Source organism: Athene cunicularia, assembly GCF_003259725.1.
Source record: "Athene cunicularia isolate RWA chromosome 1 unlocalized genomic scaffold, athCun1 chr1_part2, whole genome shotgun sequence".
Taxonomy (NCBI): Eukaryota; Metazoa; Chordata; class Aves; order Strigiformes; family Strigidae; genus Athene; species Athene cunicularia.
Window position 1 is genome coordinate 2,302,751 of NW_020799092.1, and position 8,409 is coordinate 2,311,159.

Consider the following 8,409-nt stretch of genomic DNA (forward strand, 5'->3'; position numbering starts at 1 on the left):
CTGAACTGTGGCACTTCAGCATCAATGATTCCCTCAGGAACCCAAATTGGTCACAGGTGCATGTTGAAATACTGTCCCTTTTGGGCCAGGACATGCAGGCACCTATACAAGGGAGGCCAGGGAAATGGCATCTGTGGTAGAAACCAGTGTGCAGAGCCTTGGCTGGGGTGGGCAGGTGTGGCCCTCTGCTCCTCATGAATTTGGAAGGTTAGTTATCATCTCTCTGAACATTGCTCCTAAATGGGTTTGCACATGAAATGGAGACAGTGTTGGCAGTCAGAAGAAACTAGCAGCCCCTGATCCTGGCCCCAACATCCTGGAGTCTGTTTGAAGTGTGACTCATAATTGGATTTTTGTTTCAATCCTGGGCACCTCTGATGTGGGAACAAATGAACAGCCTGAAATCTCACAAACAAGGGTGCCCATGTGCCTTTTGGTCCTGCTACCAGAGTAAAGCCCAGGGCTCTGGATACTGCTCTAGAGTGATCCCTCTGGCCTCATCTATACTCCTGCTCAGTGACCACCACAGAGGCAGAGCCATCGCCTCCATCTAACTCCAACACCCTGATCTGGTGGGACCCACTGGCAGGCTAAGCCCTGGGGTTTGGGGTGCTGGTCCGTCCCAGACTGACTGGTAAACAGCCTTCCCTTTTGTGCTTGGGTGGACACAGCATTTAATGTTTATTTGTGTCCAGCCATGCAAAAATACAGCCTAGGTAACAAAGAGTTGAAAAGGCCTGAGGAGAATTTGCACTAATGATGGAGAAAGCTAGTTAAGGGTATGGAGGAGGTGAAGATCTGACTCCTGGTTTGAGATGCAGATGATTCACACTGAAGGACACCCTGAGGGTGTGGGTTTCTTTCCTCCAGTTTATTCATCCTGGATGAAATTTTTGCACTGTAAGTTACCTGTTTGTGCCGACCACGGTGCAGTGGGATTTGTTGTCTGTCATTGCCCTGCTGCCACAACTTCCTTTATCTTCTTATCTTTCTTATGACTGCTGCTAAGGGAATTGCACTGTTCCTTCACACAGCCTGGCAGAGTATCTACATAAAGGGGGCTGGCAACCACCCAGCACAAGCAGGCAGGGTGGCCGCCCCTCCTTCAGTTAGAAACACCCATATGGGCTAAGATGCTGCTTCAGGACATACCATCAGCAATACCATAGGCCATGCAGATGGCAATCTGAAAATATTTTTCAGTGAAACATCTTTAATCCAAGCTTTTGCTCTTAAATTGCAAAGTGCCTTCTTAGGAGAGAGCTACCTGCCCACACACAATGAGGAGAAGTATCATGCAAGAACCCAAAGTATGTGGTCCATGTACAGGCAAGCATTTTTATTACCCTGCAAATCCTTGGTATAAGCCTTACTTATGAGCTATCACAGCTTTGGATATGAAGTACCAGGTGGGCTTTCCTCTAAATCTACCACTGTCACCTTTAGCTATATCTAATAATTGGCTGGGTTTATAACAATGATAGCAGATGACCCCATTTCTCCTTTCAGTTACAACTTCACAAACACAATTAATTTAGGTTCCCATTTACGCACTTCTTCTCCCACCTCCTTATCTGAGACATATGAAGGATTTGTTTCAGATATGATCTATACAAAGAAATACTACACATTCTAGGTAATAATAGACATTTCTAAAAAAAAGTCAAGTGCAATGTAAATGGGGTGTGGGGGGATAAAAGACATGAGTTTGTGTGTATATTCCCTCTACACACATACAGCTGACCCCTGTACTCTTACATTTCTTGCCACAGTCTTTAGAAATGACCTTCCATTGAGTGTAGAGTTAATAACACATGAGAGACTGTTAATCATCACTGGTCACTGATTAGTTTCTGCTGTTATAGTAAGCCCAGGCATAGGAAATAAATCAGGAAGGAAAAAAGGAAAAGAAACAAAACAAACCAACAGCAAACAACATGGCATTGAATAAAAAACACAGAGACTATTCTGAAAATCCTCGGTGTCTGCTCAATATTTATACTTATGCTACTTATGCTTCCATAGTCACTGCTGCTTTGAGTGTGTTTGTGTGCGTGTATATGGGCATTGGCAGGTACCTATTTCAGGGTGGTTTGTGGTTTATAACCAGATCTCCCACTGGACTTTTTTTCCAAGTGTATATTAAAGCAATAAACAGACCAAACTGTTGACACAGGACACTGCTCACAAGTAATCCCCGCAGCACTGATATAGGCAATGCCCAGGCAGAACTTCTATCACTGTCTGCAACGAGTTGCAGAGGTCTCTGCTCGCCCCAGGGCAGAAAGCCCCCTCCAGCCATGCACCATGTGCCTGGAGCAAGGGGCAACCTCAAAGTGTTGCAGCCTGAAGAGCCAGGCTCACCTCAGCTGCAACCCACACTAGTCATTGCAGTGTGCCCACGGCTGCTGCTCAGGGGACCGACATCTATGGGGAGGGCAAGCAGGGGCAGCAGGGCTGGTGGGGTGGGCAGCAGACTGCATGGTTGGGCTTGCAGGGACCTGGGGCTGCTGAAGTCACCACATGTGTTTGTGTGTGTGTGTGTGTGTGTGTGTGCGTGTGCGCATGTGAACATGTACTTGCACTGTGGGGGACCACCATGACTTCCCTTGCACTGTGTAAATCACTAGTCTGTCTGCAATTCAGGACCTGAACTGTGGCACTTCAGCATCAATGATTCCCTCAGGAACCCAAATTGGTCACAGGTGCATGTTGAAATACTGTCCCTTTTGGGCCAGGACATGCAGGCACCTATACAAGGGAGGCCAGGGAAATGGCATCTGTGGTAGAAACCAGTGTGCAGAGCCTTGGCTGGGGTGGGCAGGTGTGGCCCTCTGCTCCTCATGAATTTGGAAGGTTAGTTATCATCTCTCTGAACATTGCTCCTAAATGGGTTTGCACATGAAATGGAGACAGTGTTGGCAGTCAGAAGAAACTAGCAGCCCCTGATCCTGGCCCCAACATCCTGGAGTCTGTTTGAAGTGTGACTCATAATTGGATTTTTGTTTCAATCCTGGGCACCTCTGATGTGGGAACAAATGAACAGCCTGAAATCTCACAAACAAGGGTGCCCATGTGCCTTTTGGTCCTGCTACCAGAGTAAAGCCCAGGGCTCTGGATACTGCTCTAGAGTGATCCCTCTGGCCTCATCTATACTCCTGCTCAGTGACCACCACAGAGGCAGAGCCATCGCCTCCATCTAACTCCAACACCCTGATCTGGTGGGACCCACTGGCAGGCTAAGCCCTGGGGTTGGGGGTGCTGGTCCATCCCAGACTGACTGGTAAACAGTCTTCCCTTTTGTGCTTGGGTGGACACAGCATTTAATGTTTATTTGTGTCCAGCCATGCAAAAATACAGCCTAGGTAACAAAGAGTTGAAAAGGCCTGAGGAGAATTTGCACTAATGATGGAGAAAGCTAGTTAAGGGTATGGAGGAGGTGAAGATCTGACTCCTGGTTTGAGATGCAGATGATTCACACTGAAGGACACCCTGAGGGTGTGGGTTTCTTCCCTCCAGCCTCATGCTTGCTGTGGCTGCATTTTTCTGCTCTGTAAATACTCCAGGAACAGATGCAGCAGCTAATGTGGCACTTCTGACATTTGGGGGAGGATTATCTGGGAAGTGGGTGTATAAATCTGCTTCATCAGAAGTCCAGAGGTGGAAAGCAGATGCTGACACGCAGTCCCCTGCCTGCCTGGGGTCTCCTGGTGGCAGCCAGGGAGGGGCAGGACTGGGGCTGTTGCTATGGGGCAGCTATGGGGCTGTTGCAGCACCCAACATATCCGAACTTGCAGGTAGGGAGGGAAAGAGGCAGCCTGGCTGGTTGGGTTGTTTGCTTTGCACTGGTGATGATGCAGTGGTATCATTTTCACGCTAAATGCTAATTTTCTGCTTTGCTGGCCTCAGAATTGCCTACATTCATATCCTTCATTGCAGCAATTAAAAGGGCTGGGTCCTTGAGCTGAGGCACTTGCCATGAGCATGATTTTAATCAGTGTGCACAGGAGAGAAGGGGGAATGTGATTGCTTTGCTGTTGCTGTGGGAACATGTAAGAAGCAAATCTGGGCCCGTGAGGGGTAGGAGAGCCCCTACCCTGATATGTGCATGCAATGGCTCCAGCCCAGCGCTGGACCAGATAGTGCAAGCTTGCCATATCTTCTGCTTCTCCATCTGGTCAGGAATTGCTGTACATCTTCAGCAAAACATTGAAACAAATCATCTGCTCCCCTGCCTCATGTTCCTAGCTCATGATACCACCCTCTAAGGTGCCATGTACCACACAGAGGTCCCCAGCACATTGCAGGACAGGCTATCCCTGGCCTGCCCCCTCCCATGGGGAGGTAGGGCAGAGGGAGAGGGCCACACAGGATTTCCAAGTGTGCCTGTAGGCAGAGGGATGCAATTACATCAGTTCCTGCTATGAGACGAACAGCTGAGGTTGCTCTGCAACTGGTCAGGAGAGTCCATCTGTCAAAGTGCTAGGAAAGACATTAGTGTGTAAGTACTTAAGCATTTACACTGTTTGACTAAATCATAAAGCTTGTGCAGCTGCATATGCTCGCAGATCTCTTCTGCCTCTCCAGCAGGCTTAACTGTCCCTCTGAAGGGGAAATCGGCCATGTTACTTCAATCCTTGCTGCTTTGTTTTCCCTCAGTGTGGCTCAATGACCTTGTTTGCAAGGATCCCCAGCAGATCCGCAACTGCCTGCTGCTGCCACAGCACTGGGGGAGCCACAGTAGGTGACAGGGGCAAAAAAACTGCTGAGAGGTAGAATGGGGAGGGGTCCAGGTCTCCTCTCCTTGCTTTGTGCCCCATGTCAAGGGATTTCTATGTGCAGGGGCATCTGCAGGAAACAAACACCAAGGAAGAAAAGAGGCACATATCAAAACTGCAGGAGCCAGTGAGAGTGAAGGACAGGAGTGTAACAATATTTTTGGGAGAGAGACAAGCTTCCTAGGTTATTGTTTCAGCTATTCCTTGAATTGGTCTCAATTTCTTCCTGCACGCTCCTCTCCTCTTTTCATCCCTTCCTCTCTTGAGCTCATGCATTTGGCTCCATGTGGGACACAGGGAAGTGGGTCAGTTACAAGCACCTTTCGTCTGACATGGTGGCTGCTTGTGCAGGTCTCCTTACGCACATAGAGCCGTTTGGGTACCTCAGCATGGGGACTCATATTTTTTAAATCCCTTTTAAGTTCAAGAGTCACCACTGTGTTAATGCTCCTTGCCTGAAACAAGTGTCTATGCTGAGCCAGTTTCCCCAGTCCCACCCCAAGCTTTCAGCATCACTACTGCTACAACCTCTGTCGAGGGGACTGATGCATGCCCCCTTCAGGGAGTTATTCGGTCACTTCAGAGTCCCCTCCCTGTTCCACCCACATGAAGAGCCCCATGTCCCCTCAACAGCCCATTCCACATCATGGGTGCTAGAAGGAAGGAGGGGGCATGGGAAAATGCACACTCCTTTTCCACCTACACTCAGTAGGTCTGAGCATTCTCTGCAAATGTCCTGAGAAGGAAACCCTCTGTCCATGCTGCCTCTGGGAAGTGGGAAGAGAGAGAGAGGTGTTAGCTGGCTGATGTCAGCTGTGTGTGGCCCATGGCCAGGAACCAGGCTCAGGGCACTCCAGCTTCCAGGGTGATGGGCACAGGGTGAGGAGGCAGTGCCAGGTGTCAGGCAGGAGTGCACTCAGACCACAGGGCTTTGGACCACAGTGGGCTGTGGAGAAATATGCGCACTTGCTACAACATAAGTACTCCAAGCACTTGTTTGTGAAGGGATGGAAGGAGAAGGCTTCAGCATGAGCTCTCCAAGTGTACATGGGACGACAGAGGTCTGTGCCAGGGTAGTTTCACTGCTTCCTGCACCTGGCATAGCATGAAATTAAAGTAGTCTGGGATGACTTAATCTGCCACAATTCTACCACTGATGGCCACAGAGACATGTCTCATATCTGTCTTACTACTTGATTTGATTTCTCCATCTGAAGTCCCTATCTGTCTCGTTTCCCCATTTTGTGGCCCACCCAGTTTTTGTGGCAGAGATGGTAATTGCAGACAACACAAAAGTCAGAGGAGCAGCTGGTTTTGTTTCTTTCACCTGTTAAGAGAAGATTTTTAGTCTTCTCTCCAGATTAGGCACCATATCTCAATGCTTGTTATGTTCCCACCAGTAGATTTTATCTCAGAGAGATTAGAACATTTCCCCTGCTTTTCTGGAGTTTTTAGCAATGACACTGCTCTCTGTTCAGGCAGGAGGCTGTGTAGCCTTGCTAGGCAGTGGTCAATCCTGGGCAAACAGCCCACACACCCCGCAACTCCCCAGCACACACAGTCCGAGCAGGTTAGAGCTGCTTTGTGTATACAGGCCAGCTATATAGCTGTATGGTTACAGAAGAGCTGACTTTGCCCATCATGTACTACAAGATACATCTACACATCTTTTTGACCTTCTGCTTCCCAGCCAGGAAGGACAAGGTGGAGCAGGAAGCAGTTAGAGAGGAAGTAGGTTCTTCCCTCCACTGAGTTCACAGCTCCTGCCCAGCAGGACCCTCTGTCAGACCCCATCTGACCTCTCTAAAAAGCATCTTTTCTGTCTGGGCCAGCACTTGAGAAGGGAGGACTGACCCAGCGAGCATGTGAGCCAGAGGTATATGTTCATTATGTAAAAATATTTTTTTTTTTACTGTGTTTGTGACCAGAAGTACCTGAAGCCGTTATTTCATCATGAACAGGTGGACTTACAGGGCTCAGGTATGTGGGCAGGGGCAGGAGATGTTCACAGGGTGGAGTGAAGGGGCCATATTTGGACCCGCTGCACATACCAAAGTCCTGTGTCAGCTAGGGCTCCCTGCTGCAGAGGGGAGGATGAGTGACACCCTGGCTGGGGTGGACACAGGCTCAGACATAGAGTCAGTGCATTCCCTCTTCTTCCTTCAGAAACATGGATAATGAGAGCTTTCTCCTCCATGTTGCCTGAGCTTTGTGCTCAGCCTCTCTTCCTCCTGCTGTGTGTTAATGACAACACAAGGAGTAGAGAAGCTGGAGATTAACAACCATGAGGGAGTTCCACTGCTGTTTTACAATTGTCCTCTCTCCATCTCTTCTGTCTTTCCATTTGTTTTGTCATCTCCCTCTTTTTCCTTTCTACACCCATTCTCCAGCCCCAAAACCTTCCCTCAAGCTCAGCTCTCCTCTCCCATTTGTCCTAGTCCTCCTTGCCTTTTCTGTAAGTGAGGAATTAAATAAACCTTTCTGGGGACAAACTCAGGTATTAGCTTCTTCTCCCTTTATTCCCTGGCTAGGATATTCATACAATTAAAGAGGCACCTCTTAAGGATGCCTTATTTATTTTAATATCAAATACAGCATGCACGAGGTCACAATTTTGCGAGCATCCTTAAAACTGCATGCATGCTTGCAATGTAAGACATCACTGGTGAGGTCTCAAAGCCCTTGCATACCCAGGTCCCTGCCACCTGAAGTGACAATAGCCATGCTCCAGGCACACCCCCACATGTAGGACAAAGGAAAGTGGAGTTTGACCAAGGACTCCCCATCACACAGATAAAAGCCACTTGGAAACTTGGTAATAAAGAGGGAGTTTAAATATTTAAATAAACTTAAAAATTTAAATAAAGGCTTTTACACTTAGTGGATTAATGAAAGAACCTGAAGGTAGTAGGAGCAAATAAAAATAAAATAATTAAAAAAAAAAAAAAAAAAAAAAAAAAAAAAAAGGGAAGGATGCCAAGGAAGGGTTTATTTGCTTTACAGGCCTGTCTTGGCTGGGGCCATCCCTTGGTGCTGCTATCTTACATCTGTGCCATCAGAGTAAATACACCTCCTCTTGTAAGCGCTGACTTCAAACTATACAGTAAATTCTGGTGCCAGTCAAATGTCTGCTCAGACACTTGAAGCAGTATGTTGGTTCTCAGTGTGATGCTGTTGTACTGTTTTCACCACAAGCACCAAAGGGAAAGGCCATGAGATGCTTTCCTTGGGGTCTCAGTTCCAGGTGTACTCCGGCATCTGATCAACTTTTTTTATTGCTCACTCTCACTCCTCATATTGTAAATGTAGCAAAGTTTCCTGTCATGTTTTATACCAAGTTTCTACTTGAGAGCCGACTTAATTTTTGCATTTTCCTCTCCCTGTTAATCTCAGGATTAAGAAAAAGCTGTGCAAGTATGACGTGAGTTTTTAGAAATATTTCTCCTAAAAAAAAAAAAAAACCGCAATGAACAATGGTTTCTGTTTAGAAATGAATTCATGAATTTTAACTGAAGATGGGCATGTTGGACATTAATATATATATCATTATGCAAAACCATTGTTATGTCTCTAATGAAAATTAGGTTCTATCACTGACACTGTGTTTGGTGATAGTGTATATCTTCATTTG